We start from the raw sequence: 15563 nt of genomic DNA on the forward strand, positions 1-15563 counted from the left end.
ACTTTATCCTGATGCCACATGTCTTTGACTTCCTCAGCCAGTTGGATGTATTTTTCAATTTTTTCTCCTGTTTTCTTTTGTATATTTGTTGTATTGGGTATGGATATTTCGATTAGTTGTGTTAATTTCTTCTTTTTATTGGTGAGTATGATGTCAGGTTTGTTATGTGGCGTTGTTTTATCTGTTATAATGGTTCTGTTCCAGTATAATTTGTATTCATCATTCTCCAGTACATTTTGTGGTGTATACTTGTAGGTAGCAACATGTTGTTTTAAAAGTTTATGTTGTAAGGCAAGCTGTTGATGTATTATTTTTGCAACATTGTCATGTCTTCTGGGGTATTCTGTATTTGCTAGTATTGTACATCCGCTTGTGATGTGATCTACTGTTTCTATTTGTTGTTTACAAAGTCTGCATTTATCCGTTGTGGTATTGGGATCTTTAATAATATGCTTGCTGTAATACCTGGTGTTTATTGTTTGATCCTGTATTGCAATCATGGATCCTTCTGTCTCACTGTATATATTGCCTTTTCTTAGCCATGTGTTGGATGCGTCTTGATCGATGTGTGGCTGTGTTAGATGATACGGGTGCTTGCCATGTAGTGTTTTCTTTTACCAATTTACTTTCTTCGTGTCTGTTGATGTTACGTGATCTAAAGGGTTGTAGAAGTGGTTATGAAATTGCAGTGGTGTAGGCGATGTATTTATATGAGTGATTGCTTTGTGCATTTTGCTAGTTTCTGCTCGTTCTAGAAAGAATTTTCTTAAATTGTCTACCTGTCCATAATGTAGGTTTTTTATGTCGATAAATCCCCTTCCTCCTTCCTTTCTGCTTAATGTGAATCTTTCTGTTGCTGAATGTATGTGATGTTTTCTATATTTGTGGCATTGTGATCGTGTAAGTGTATTGAGTGCTTCTAGGTCTGTGTTACTCCATTTCACTACTCCAAATGAGTAGGTCAATATTGGTACAGCATAGGTATTTATAGCTTTTGCTGTCAATTCTGTTTTCAGTATTTTTGTTAGTCTTTGTCTATATTTTTCTTTTAGTTCTTCTTTAATATTTGTATTATCTATTCCTATTTTTTGTCTGTATCCTAGATATTTATAGGCATCTGTTTTTTCCATCGCTTCTATGCAGTCACTGTGGTTATCCAATATGTAATCTTCTTGTTTAGTGTGTTTTCCCTTGACTATGCTATTTTTCTTACATTTGTCTGTTCCAAAAGCCATATTTATATCATTGCTGAATACTTCGGTTATCTTTAGTAATTGGTTGAGTTGTTGATTGGTTGCTGCCAGTAGTTTTAGATCATCCATGTATAGCAAATGTGTGATTTTGTGTGGGTATGTTCCAGTAATATTATATCCATAATTTGTATTATTTAGCATGTTGGATAGTGGGTTCAGAGCAAGACAGAACCAGAAAGGACTTAATGAGTCTCCTTGGTATATTCCACGCTTAATCTGTATTGGCTGTGATGTGATGTTATCTGAATTTGTTTGAATATTAAGTGTGGTTTTCCAGTTTTTCATTACTATGTTTATGTTATTATTATTATTATTATTATTATTATTATCTTTCCTTTCTCAGACCTTAGGTCTGGTTCGGAATGAAAGTGACGCGGACCTTGATCAAGCATCACTTCGTTTTAACTGTACGGTATATGCTACATTGCGTTTAGGAACTTTCGGGTAATTGAACATGTATCAATAATTACGGATTTCTGAAGTTGTATATATAAGTTTGGATGTAGCTGTATTGCATTGATGTACTGGTGGATATTGCGTGGTATGACTCCTGTAGTTGAAAGTATAATTGGTATAATGTCAACTTTATCCTGATGCCACATGTCCTTGACTTCCTCAGCCAGTTGGATGTATTTTTCAATTTTTTCTCCTGTTTTCTTATGTATATTTGCTGTATTGGGTATGGATATTTCAATTAGTTGTGTTAATTTCTTCTTTTTATTGGTGAGTATGATGTCAGGTTTGTTATGTGGCGTTGTTTTATCTGTTATAATGGTTCTGTTCCAGTATAATTTGTATTCATCATTCTCCAGTACATTTTGTGGTGTATACTTGTATGTAGGAACGTGTTGTTTTAAAAGTTTATGTTGTAAGGCAAGCTGTTGATGTATTATTTTTGCGACGTTGTCATGTCTTCTGGGGTTTCTGTATTTGCTAGTATTGTACATCCACTTGTGATGTGATCTACTGTTTCTATTTAGTGTTTGCAAAGTCTGCATTTATCTGTTGTGGTATTGGGATCTTTAATAATATGCTTGCTGTAATATCTGGTGTTTATTGTTTGATCCTGTATTGCAATCATGAATCCTTCTGTCTCACTGTATATATTGCCTCTTTTTAGCCATGTGTTGGATGCGTCTTGATCGATGTGTGGCTGTGTTAGATGATACGGGTGCTTGCCATGTAGTGTTTTCTTTTACCAATTTACTTTCTTTGTATCTGTTGATGTAATGTGATCTAAAGGGTTGTAGAGGTGGTTATGAAATTGTAGTGGTGTAGCCGATGTATTTATGTGGGTGATTGCTTTGTGTATTTTGCTAGTTTCTGCTCATTCTAGAAAGAATTTTCTTAAATTGTCTACCTGTCCATAATGTAGGTTTTTTATGTCGATAAATCCCCTTCCTCCTTCCTTTCTGCTTAATGTGAATCTTTCTGTTGCTGAATGTATGTGATGTATTCTATATTTGTGGCATTGTGATCGTGTAAGTGTATTGAGTGCTTCTAGGTCTGTGTTACTCCATTTCACTACTCCAAATGAGTAGGTCAATATTGGTATAGCATAGGTATTTATAGCTTTTGTCTTGTTTCTTGCTGTCAATTCTGTTTTCAGTATTTTTGTTAGTCTTTGTCTATATTTTTCTTTTAGCTCTTCCTTAATATTTCTATCATCTATTCCTATTTTTTGTCTGTATCCTAGATATTTATAGGCATCTGTTTTTTCCATCGCTTCTATGCAGTCGCTGTGGTTATCCAATATGTAATCTTCTTGTTTAGTGTGTTTTCCCTTGACTATGCTATTTTTCTTACATTTGTCTGTTCCAAAAGCCATATTTATATCATTGCTAAATACTTCTGTTATCTTTAGTAATTGGTTGAGTTGTTGATTTGTTGCTGCCAGTAGTTTTAGATCATCCATGTATAGCAAATGTGTGATTTTGTGTGGGTATGTTCCAGTAATATTGTAACCATAATTTGTATTATTTAGCATGTTGGATAGTGGGTTCAGAGCAAGGCAGAACCAGAAAGGACTTAATGAATCTCCTTGGTATATTCCACGCTTAATCTGTATTGGCTGTGATGTGATATTATTTGAATTTGTTTGGATATTAAGTGTAGTTTTCCAGTTTTTCATTACTATGTTTAGGAACTGTATCAATTTAGGATCTACTTTATATATTTCCAATATTTGTAGTAACCATGAGTGGGGTACACTATCAAAAGCTTTTTGGTAATCGATGTATGCCTAGTGTAGCGACCTTTGTTTAGTTTTAGCTTGATATGTCACCTCTGCATCTATTATCAGTTGCTCTTTACATCCTCGTGCTCCTTTGGAACAGCCTTTTTGTTCTTCATTTATAATTTTGTTCTGTGTTGTATGTGTCACTAGTTTCTGTTTAATGACTGAAGTTAATATTTTGTATATTGTTGGTAGGCATGTTATGGGGCGATATTTAGCTGGGTTCGCTGTGTCTGCTTGATCTTTAGGTTTCAGATAAGTTATTCCACGTGTAAGTGTATCAGGGAATGTGTATGGGTCTGCAATGTAACTGTTAAATAATTTAGTTAGATGTGAATGAGTTGCGGTGAACTTCTTTAACCAGAAATTTGCTATTTTATCATTTCCAGGGGCTTTCCAATTGTGAGTAGAATTAATTGCTTGGGTGACTTCATGTTGCAAAATTGTCACTTCAGGCATTTGTGGTATCATCTTGTATGTGTCTGTTTCTGCTTGTATCCACCGTGCATGCCTGTTATGTTGTACTGGGTTTGACCATATGTTGCTCCAGAAGTGTTCCATGTCTGTTATGTTTGGTGGATTGTTTATTTCAATGTGTGTGTTATCTATTGTCTGGTAAAATTACTTTTGGTTTGTGTTGAATGTTTGGTTTTGTTTCCTTCTATTTTCACTTTTTTTGTACCTTCTGAGTCGTTTGGCGAATGCTTGTAATTCCTGCTTCTTTTCGTCTAATTGCTCTGTCGCTTCTTGTTATGAGATTTTACCTAACCTTTTTCGTTTTTTTTCCGAGATTTCATTTCTTATAAATTGTGTTAGCTGTCCGATGTCTTTTCTGTTTTTCTATTTTGATCTGTAGCCTGTGTTGCCATGCTGGTTTTGTGGGTTTCTTCTGTGTGTTGGTTGGTTGTGATCTCTGCCTAGTGTGTATATTTAGTGTAATGAGTGCTCCTATATATACACCAGTAGTTGTAACTCTTCCATAGTTGTGTTTTCATTTATTTTGTTGTGTATGATTGTGTTGATAGTTTTTATTGTTGTTTCGACTTGTGGGTTATTTGGTGGTCTATGTAAGAATGGTCTAATGTCTGTGTCTTTGTATTCTATATATGTTAGCTGAAATTTTTCTTCTATATCTAATATCTGTGTCACTTTGTGTTCTATTTGTGCTTGTTCTGGTGGCTGCCTTAAGATTTCGTTTTCCTCTGATTGTTTAATTGGTGCGTGTTGTTCTTTGTTTGTTTGCTCTGGGATGTTTGAGTCCATTACTGTATTTTCTTCTTCTTCTGATTGCACATTATTTTGTTCCAGTATTTGTTGTACTTGTTGTTTGATGTTATCTAATTGTGACTGGGGTATCCTGTTATTTTTTATTATTACACGGATCTGATCAGCTAGACGTTGTTCTGTTAAAAATTTTAATTCTGGGTATCTGGTAATAAATGTTGTGTATACTTGTGATCTGTATCCAGTTGTGTTGGTTCCTAGGTTTGTTGCTTGGTAATAACAGAACATGAGGTGTCGATTAACTTCATCTGACCATCTCATCCTCTGTCTTTGTTTTCCTTCTAGGGTGGTTGTAGGAAGCATATCCTGCAAAACACCTCTATTTGGATTTAAATCATTTTCCAGTTGGCTAGCAGTGTCGTTACCATTGTGGGCGGGCATAGGGTTCAAGCGTCGTCCCCGACCATGACGGCGCTTGTCCGAGGCTTCATTAGTTCTGTCCTGAACCAACTAATCACACTAAAAGGGGGGTTAGCCCTATTAGTGGTTTGTTCTTTTCGTCGGCTTTTACGACTGGCAGAACATACCGGAGGCCTATTCTTTTCCCGGGCCTCCACGGGATTTATTATTATTATTATTATTATTATTACTTTACAGATAATTCTGTCATAGTACTGAACATACTAAAATGTAGACTTTCACGGCTGGAAATGTCATGTCCATTATGATTATCCGGGCTGTTATGCCGTGGTCGGTTGATGAATTTTGTCTCAATTCCCACCATTTCGTCCCCCCCTGCAGGAGACATCTTCAAGGGGGTCTGCAGCTCGATGGAAGGTCCAACACCCCCTCTGGCTCGCTACTGACTGCCGCTAAATACCGTGTCCGCGCGCTCCCACGCCGCAGCGTGACATCATGTGTTTTGAAAACGTCAGCGCAATTGGCTGCTGTCCGCTGCCGTCGATCGCCATTGCCATCACCCAGTAGTGGACGGGTGGTACACATCTTTAACACCAGTATCCATATACTGTTTAATTTCATGCCCTCTTCCTTCAATTGAAATTATTGGGGTGTTTAGCGATTTCTATTGCCTCCCTGTAGAGTCTTTTGTAATATCCACTTGTGGCAGCTAGTACTTGCATCTCCTCAAAACGAATATGGTGGTTCCCTGGCTGGAAAGCATGCTCCACAACAGCTGTTTGTTCCATTTCTCCTCTTCTACAATTTCCCTTGTGCCCTTCCAAACGTTTTGAAACACTTCTTTTAGTGGTACCCACATAAACATCTCCACAGCTGCATGGGATCCTATACACTCCAGCTTTTTCCAATGGTTTGCGAGCATCCTTGGCAGGCTCAAGGTATTCCTGTATCTTCCTGGTGGGCTTGTAATTTACGGTAATATTCCACTTCATCAAGATCCTCCCTATTCTTTCCGTTACATTTTTAACAAACGGCAGGAAAACCTCAGATTTTGCAGTAGCCTGTATGTCACTATGATTTCTGCGTGGCTGTCTCAACGAACATTTTATTTTGGCAGATGAATATCTGTTCTTCATTAGTGCATTGTAGAGATATTCCATCTCCGCGTCGAGCAACTCAGGTTCACAAATATTTCTAGCTCTGTCTGCTAACGTCTTGATAACACCCTGCTTCTGTTGTGGGTGGTGGTTCGAATCCCGGTGCAAATAACAGTCCATTTGCGTGGGTTTGTGGTATACTGAGTGCCCCAAACTACCATTTTCGTTTCTAATAACCAGCACATCGAGGAAATGTAATTTGTTGTCTACCTCCTCCTCCATTGTAAACTGAATTCTCGAGTTTATACTATTCAGATTTTCGTGGAACCGGCTTAGTTCCTCCCTGCCATGCCTCCACAGCAGAAACTTGTCATCCAAGTATCGGAACCATACATTTGGTTTCTTGCTTGCAGTACCTAAGGCCTGTTCTTTGAACAACACTTAAACAGTTCTGAAATATCGGCAGGAAAAATTCGATCAAGCTGTTCCAGCACATCATTAAGTGGAACCATGGTAAACAGTGATACCACATCAAAGCTGACCAATATGTCCTCCAGCTGGACCACTATGCCATTCAAACCCACACACATGGACTGTAATCCTACAGGATCAAATAAAATTCAGTTCAGTATGATTTCACTGTCACACATAACTTAAACCTCAATAGAGACAACAGCTTTGTAAACTGCGATGAATGTTCCCTCTGCCGTGGTGTCTAACCTATCTTTCTGATATATGCTTCTCATTTTCCTCTTTAACAAAATATCAGCTAAAGGTTATTACCAGGTCCCAATAATAGGAAATGTTTATATTACTATTTCTAAAGCGAAAGGAGGACATATTGTCTCCAGGCAGCTACCGAAGTGTTGCACACTCTAGCTGTGCAGGAAAGACTCTTGAATGGATTATAAACAGACTTCTAGTGTGGACCCTTGACCCTTATAACCATGGAATTTATCAGACATTTCTCATGTGGATTTCAGAATTACAAATCCACACTTGACAATCTAATTCAGCAGTTTGTGTGTGTATAAAGGCAGATGTCCTGTTATCTTCCCTCATGGTGACATTAAAATCTACCTCCCAAGTCACTTCCAGAGTGCTATGCAGAGTTGTGGGCAGTCAAACTACTAGAGCATTCCAGGTAAAGAAAAGTTTGTCTATTCAGACTCTCAGTGTTTTACAAGTTAGTCAACAAATAAGATAGCTCATATGGTGCAAGACACTGTCTTCCCACAACAGGAGAAAAGAGGCGGTATTCTGCTGGGACTGAAGGAAATGATGTTGCTGACAGAGCAATGAAAGCAGCCTGCCAGGGAAACACAATAGTCCACTAGAATGTTGCTCCCTTTCCACCCCATCCTCTCCCCTCACATGCTGATGGCTGTGTGGAGACCCAGTGGCAGCAAGTGGCAAATAACAAGCTGTATTCAGTCAAACCAATAAGCCGACAATGGCAAACGTAGTTCAGTTATCAGTGGGAAGACAAAGTGGTGCTCACTCACCTTCATTTCAGACAGTACCCAGTGACAAACACTTACCTCTTTGGACTAGAAGATCCATCAGAAAGCAGATTTGTGTATTAAGACACAGAATGCATCATGTTCTAACATCTTGTGTTTTATATGCCTTGGTATACTGAGGGACTTGTCCTAAGTTTTGGCCATATGAGATAATACCCAGAAAATTATTGAAACTTCATGGTGTCATTTCATAGCCAATCTGAATGGACAAAGATTTTAATTTGTTCCAGGATGATGACTCATCCTATTAACTGCATAGTCATCCAGCCACATTTATGTACAATCCATTTTTTCAGTATTTTTAATATAAGAGAATAATACAGACAGAGATACTAATGAATGAATGTGCAATATTTTAATGATTAGATTTGTAGATTTATAGACTTTATTTTTAATTTTAACAACTATGACTACTTCTACCACTGTACTGAGAATGGACGCCGATGACCTTACTGTGTAGTGCTCAAGATGTTCATGGTGTAACACTTTCCATTCCCGTCAGTAAGTAGCAGTTCCCTCCAGGTCTGTTTTATTGCAAAAGATTGAAATACAACATCTAGAAATGCTAATACCATCAGTAATCTATTACATGAAGTTGCATTTTGAGCGCTACATTGGGATAAACTGCAATAATAAATCCTGTCAGTCTTCACTCAGTGTTCTACCCATTGTTTGAGAAGAGACCTGCATACCTAATGTCCTTTAGAGCTATCTCATTGTCCCCATGGAAATTCTGCTTCATAGGCACTGCTTCTAATATTGCTTTCTTAACAGTGAAACAAATTGTGGCTTTTGGGGTTGCTAAGCAGTCACAACAATAATGTTTGAAGTGTTTTTAAAAAAATGAATGCCACTTTATTTGTCAAAGTTGTATTAGGAAACACTAACACTTTGTGATGTAATAAAATCAGTGCTGTTTGTGAGCTAACCTAAATACTCAAATCAATGTAATGACTGCAAAGTCTAATCATACTACCACAAGCTGCACAAATATTAGACATAATTTCACTGTCTTTTCTTCAAAGTCTTTTGCTATCAAATTAATATTGCCCAAGGCAAGGTTATCTTTCATATCACTCTCTTTTAAAGTAACGCAAGTGATCTGTTTCAACACAAATTATATGTTCACACTACAAACAATGGTGCTCTTTTGCTATCTAATTTTTAATACAAGGAATTTCAGTTATAAGTTGTCAGCTTGTTTAAAGACTCCATCATGGTCAGATAGGTTTTCCCATAAGTCCAGCATTAAAGAAAGAAAGAAAACTTTCTTTATCACATACTTCCTAACCATTTTTCTTACATTCTAACATAACTGATCATAAGTAACAATACATACAAATTTAATGTGATAAGTACTCTTCAGCATTGTAAAATTCCTTTTCCACCAGATAATCTATGAGGTTCTTTGACAACTTATTGCCATGTACATTGTTACACAGTTTTTTAGGCAGACTTCTTAGTAATTTGATGCATGAGTACTGGCGTCCTCCTTCAAGCATTGTCAGTCAGTGGGGTATGCTTCACATGTCATTCTTCCCTTGTGTGTTGTGGGGGTGTACACTAGGATTTGTAGTCTACTCTGAACTATCCTTTGTGACACATATTACAGTTTTATATATGTACAAGAACGTAAAAGTTAAGGTGCCTAGTCCTTTGAAACAGTTTCTTCATGTTTCAGAACTCTTTCTTCTCAATATGATGCTGATTACTTTTTTTCTTGAATGTTTGCATTTCCCCACATTATCACTCCATACTGCAAATATGGTTCAAAGAGTCCATGATGTACTGTGCACAGAAGCCATCTATCTGCATACTGTGATAACTACATTACAAATATGACAGAGCTGAGGTTCTTGCAGACAGAAAGGTGTTTCCATTTCACTTCATTTTCCACAGTAATATCTAAGAATCTAGTAGATTCTACTTCTTCCAGTACTGTTTAATCCACCTCTAAACCCATGTACACAGCCTTCTCTTTATTTCTGAATACTGTATACATAGTCTTTTTTAGGTTTATAACAAATCCGTATTCTAGGAGCAACTGAGCTGTGGTGTTTGCAAATATGTATGCTCTTCACTCAAGCTCTACCACATTTTTCTCATTGTTCAGTATCGTCATGCCATCTGCATACAATATTTTCTTCTCCTCTTCTGGTTGTGCATAACAGCTGTAGGCAAAACTAAGTTAATTGTTGGATGTTTTAACCAGTCACCTGATTCTGCTGTGACAGTTCTAGAGTTGTTCAAAGAAAGTCTACAGTCAGCAGTCTATAAATACCCAGATTGTGCAATACTAGTTGAAGGTGACTTCAACATACTGACTATAGACTGTAACATCTATGAACTCATTGTGGAGATGAGGGTGGGGGAGCAAGGGGTTTGAGACAGACAATTTTGTTGAAGTATGGTTGAACAAGTTTTCTGAAACTTGTCCTTAGCAGTTATTTCAGCAGGCTGCACACAATGGAAATATCTTACACCTTGTAGCTACAAAAGGTCAGACCTTACCAACAGCATGATACATGATAAGTACAGCAACTATATGGTTACAAAAGTTAATAATTCAGTCAAGAAGCCCAGGAGAGTGTTTCTGCCAGAAAGAGCAGATAAGTTGTTAGCGTCTCATTCAGATAGTAAAATAACAGACACATTTTTGGCAAAGTTTAAACAGATTGTAAATCATGTTTTGGAGAACTACATGCCTAAAAAATGGATTAAGGATGGATAACACCTGCCATGGTGTAACAATGAAATTCAGAAAATGCTGAGGAATCAAAGGGTGTTTTACTCTTTGTTCAAAAGAGAACGTAAAAATGGCAACAAGCATAGGTTAGTAGAGATTCATGCATCTGAACAGATCTGTGCATGAAACATACACCAATTATCATCATCATCATCATCATCATCATCATCATCATCATCGCAAAAGATATGTCCAAGAACCTGAGAAAATTCTGGTTCTATGTGAAATTGCTAAGTGAGTCTAAGGCTTTCATCCGGCCACTCATTGACCAGTCTCATGTGGCAACCTAAGACAGTAATACACAAGCTGAGCTTTTAAATTTCATGTTTAAGAAACTGATCATCACTGGACCATCAACAAGATTCCTAATGGACAACATAGTAAAAAGCATCCCTGGTGCAGACGAACAACTGAAAGAGTTGAAAACAAGTTTTGAGGCCCATATGGAATGCCAATTCTGTTTTACAAAGAGTACTTCACAGCACTGGCCTCTTACCTAGCTTACATTAATTGCAAATCTCCAAGTCCCAAGCGACAAGAAAAAAGCCCAGGTGACTTCTGTATATAAGAAAGATAAAAGGACAGGCCTGCAAAATTACAGATCAATACTCATAATATTGGTTTGTTGCAGAATCCTTGAACATATTCTCAGTTCAAATATAATAAATTTCCTTAAGAGAGACTGACTAGCTTATATCCACATATCAGCACAGTTTTAGAAAGCATTGCTCATGCGAAAGTCAGCTTGCTTTTTTCTTGCCCAATATCCTGCGTACTATGGATGAAGGGCAACACGCAGATTGATGCTTTTCAGAAATCTAAAAATGCGCAGACGCAGTGCCCCACTGCAGCCTGTTAAAGGCATGAGCATGTAGAATAGGTTCCCAGATATGTGAGTGACTAAGACTTCTTAAGTAACAGAATGCAGTATATTGTCCTTGATGGCAAATGCTCATCACAGGAAAGTGTATCATCAGTAGTGCCCTAACGAAGTGTCGTATGACTGCTATTATTATCTATATACATAAATGATCTGAAGGACAAGGTGGGAAGCAACCTGCAGTTATTTGCTGATGATGCTATTGTGTACGGTAATGTGTCAAAGTTGAGTGACAGTAAGGAGATACAAGATGACTCCAACAAAATTTCTGTTTGGTGTGATGAATGGCAGCTAACTTGAAAAATAGAAAAATATAAGTTAATGTGGACAAGTAGAAAACAAACACTGCTCAGATACAGCATTAGTAGTGTCCTCCTTGACACAGTCACATTTCAATATCTGTGTGTAATGTTGCAAAGCAATACAAAATGGAATGAGGATGTGAGGGTTGTGGTAGGGAAGGTGAATAGTTGACTTTGGTTAATTGGGAGAATTTTGGGAAAGTGTGGTACACCTCTAAAGGAGACCACAGATGGGACACTACTGTGTGAGCCATGCTCTTCTTCCTCTGGCCCACCACCAGAGGGGGGACACGGTGCTTAGCGTGCGAGTGCTGGTGGCTTTCAGAGAGAGAGGATGTACTAGCATACACGTAGTTGCTGGCAGGTGGGTCGCGTGCACGGCTGCATTTTGCGAGCGGGATTGTATCGTACGGTGAGCTGTTTTGAGGTGGGAAGCCATGCCTGGTCGCGGTTTTGGTTGTGACTCATCCAGAACGGCAGTGAGGTGATGTGCATGGAGGCATGATGTTCTGCCATTTGTATCACTGAGTTCCCAGCTTGTGGTAAGATTGCTCTTTCCTTATGTATTGTACTCCCCCCATTTTTACAGCCACTAGCAGTTTTACTCTGTGCTTGTGGCTTGAGTTGATTACATAGTTTCTTTTTAAATATATACATTTAAAAACAAAGATGATGTGACTTACCATACGAAAGCGATGGCAGGTCGATAGAAACACAAACAGACATACACATACACACAAAATTCAAGCTTTCGCAACAAACTGTTGCCTCATCAGGAAAGAGGGAAGGAGAGGGAAAGACGAAAGGAAGTGGGTTTTAAGGGAGAGGGTAAGGAGTCATTCCAATCCCGGGAGCGGAAAGACTTACCTTAGGGGGAAAAAAGGACGGGTACACACTCGCGCGCACACACACATATTTAAAGACAGCACACACACACACACACACACACACACACACACACAAAATTATATATATATATATATATATATATATATATATATATATATATATATATATATATAAAAACAAAGATGAGGTGACTTACTGAACGAAAGCACTGGCAGGTCGATAGACACACAAGCAAACACAAACATACACGCAAAATTCTAGCTTTCACAACCAACGGTTGCCTCATCAGGAAAGAGGGAAGGAGAGGGAAAGATGAAAGTATGTGGGTTTTAAGGGAGAGGGTAAGGAGTCATCCCAATCCCGGGAGTGGAAAGACTTACCTTAGTGGGAAAAAAGGACAGGTATACACTCGCACACACACACATATCCATCCACACATACAGACACAAGCAGACATATTTAAATATGGTCTTTAAATATGTCTGCTTGTGTCTGTATGTGTGGATGGATATGTGCGTGTGTACGAGTGTATACCTGTCCTTTTTTCCCCCTAAGGTAAGTCTTTCCGCTCCCGGGATTGGAATGACTCCTTACCCTCTCCCTTAAAACCCACTTCCTTTCGTCTTTCCCTCTCCTTCCCTCTTTCCTGATGAGGCAACAGTTTGTTGCGAAAGCTTGAATTTTGTGTGTATGTTTGTGTGTCTATCGACCTGCCAGCGCTTTTGTTCGGTAAGTCACCTCATCTTTGTTTTTATATATAATTTTTCCCACGTGGAATGTTTCCTTCCATTATATATATATATATATATATATATATATATATATATATATATATATATATATATATATATATATATATATATATATGCCCCTTTTCCCTTTTATGTATGTATGTGTTGGGTTGCAGTAGGTCTGGCAACTGATTATTGGCATTGTCAAAATCATTATTGAGAATTATGCCCCACATTGCAGGGCTGACATTGGTTTCTGATGTTCCACACCCAACTGTGATCTTGTACCCTGTACCTTGGGTGCATATTTGGGTTGACAGAGTTGCCTATTCTGAGGCGTGCCACTCGCTTTCTCTGTCGGGGCCTGTATTGCTCGATCCCCCGGAACTTGGCCTAGCTCTCCCACTCCCATTCCTACTTAATGATAAATCCAGACTTGAGTAGGACCATATCATTGTGATATATTCTTGAGTACTGCTCAAGTACTTGGGATCCATACCAAGTTGGATTAAAGAAACGCATCGAAGCAATTCAGAGGCAGTTTGCTAGATTTGTTACTGGTGGGTTCAACAAGACATGTTATAGAGATGGTTCAGGAACTCAAATGGGAATCCCTGGAGGGCAGGCAATTTTTTTTTTTTTTTTTGAGGAACACTACTTTTAAAATTTAAAGAACTGGAGTGTGCAGCTGACTGCAGAATGATTCTGCTGCTGCCAACATACATTTCGCCTAAGGGCCAAGGAGGTACGAAACATCAAATCAGGGCTCTCACAGAGGCAGGCAGACAGTTGTTTTATCCTCACTATTTGCTGTTGGAATAGGAGATGAAATGACTAATAGTGATACAGGATGCCCTCCACTATGCACTGTACAGTGGCCTGCAGAATTATGTATCCAGAAGTAGATGTACACTCCTTTCACCTCCATGCTTAGTTGCTGCAGTATGTCATATTAAATTGTACCTAGTTTGGGAGCTATGTCATGTGCAGCTTTTAGCACAAACTACAATTCCTACAGGGAGAAAGAGGCATACTTTGGTGTGCATATATTAAGTGGGTGTCAGATAGCAAAAATGCTTTGCCATATTTGTGCTATATTCTTAAGTGTTATTTGTAGGACACCATTGTTCAATATTGGCAAGAGCTGATGTTTTCCTGATATCATCCTGACTGACTCCCATACCATCACTACTGGTGTGAAAGACAATGTACATTATGTACTCTATCATTTTTCTCTCTGTAATTACCCCTCTAGCTTTACCCTTTGCCTTCTAAAGGCCAAGAGAGTCTCTCCACTCAGCCTAGTCCTAAATCCATCCAAGCCAGCTTGTCTGTCCAATTGCTGAGCTCGATACAGTTCCCCACAGTCATTTAATAAACAAAGTAAGAGCATATGGACTATCAGACCAACTGTGTGATTGGATTGAAGAGTTCCTAGATAATAGAACACAGCATGTCATTCTCAATGGAGAGAAGTCTTCCGAAGTAAGAGTTATTTCAGGTGTGCCACAGGGGAGTGTCATAGGACCGTTGCTATTCACAATATACATAAATGTCCTTGTGGATGACATCAGATGTTCACTGAGGCTTTTTGCGGATGATGCTGTGGTATATCAAGAAATTGTAACCATGGAAAATTGTACTGAAATGCAGGAGGATCTGCAGCAAATTGATGCATCGTGCAGGGAATCGCAATTTAATCTCAATGTAGACAAGTGTAATGTGCTGCGAATACATAGAAAGAAAGATCCCATATCATTTAGCTACAAAATAGCAGGTCAGCAACTGGAAGCAGTTAATTCCATAAATTATCAGGGAGTACGCATTAGGAGTGATTTAAAATGGAATGATCATATAAAGTTGATCGTCGGTAAAGCAGATGCCAGACAGATTCATTGGAAGAATCCTAAGGAAATGCAATCCGAAAACAAAGGAAGTAGGTTACAGTATGCTTGTTTGCCCACTGCTTGAATACTGCTCAGCAGTGTGGGTTCCGTACCAGATAGGGTTGATAGAAGAGATAGAGAAGATCCAATGGAGAGCAGTGAACTTTGTTACAGGACTATTTAGTAATTGCGAAAGCATTACGGAGATGATAGATAAACTCCAGTGGAGGACTCTGCAGGAGAGACGCTCAGTAGCTCGCTACGGGCTTTTGTTGAAGCTTCAAGAACATACCTTCACTGAGGAGTCAAGCAGTATATTGCTCCCTCCTACATATATCTCACGAAGAGACCATGAGGATAAAATCAGAGAGATTAGAGCCCACACAGAGGCATACCAACAATCCTCCTTTCCACGA

At 38.4% G+C, this 15563-nt stretch overlaps 1 protein-coding gene across 1 annotated transcript in view; it reads right to left on the bottom strand.

The window, feature by feature from the left end:
* LOC126418777 (uncharacterized) overlaps positions 1 to 15563 on the bottom strand; it is a 77130-nt gene that overhangs the window by 23593 nt on the left and 37974 nt on the right. The window lies entirely within an intron of this gene.

This window comes from Schistocerca serialis, chromosome 9 (genome assembly GCF_023864345.2).
Source record: "Schistocerca serialis cubense isolate TAMUIC-IGC-003099 chromosome 9, iqSchSeri2.2, whole genome shotgun sequence".
Classification (NCBI taxonomy): Eukaryota; Metazoa; Arthropoda; class Insecta; order Orthoptera; family Acrididae; genus Schistocerca; species Schistocerca serialis.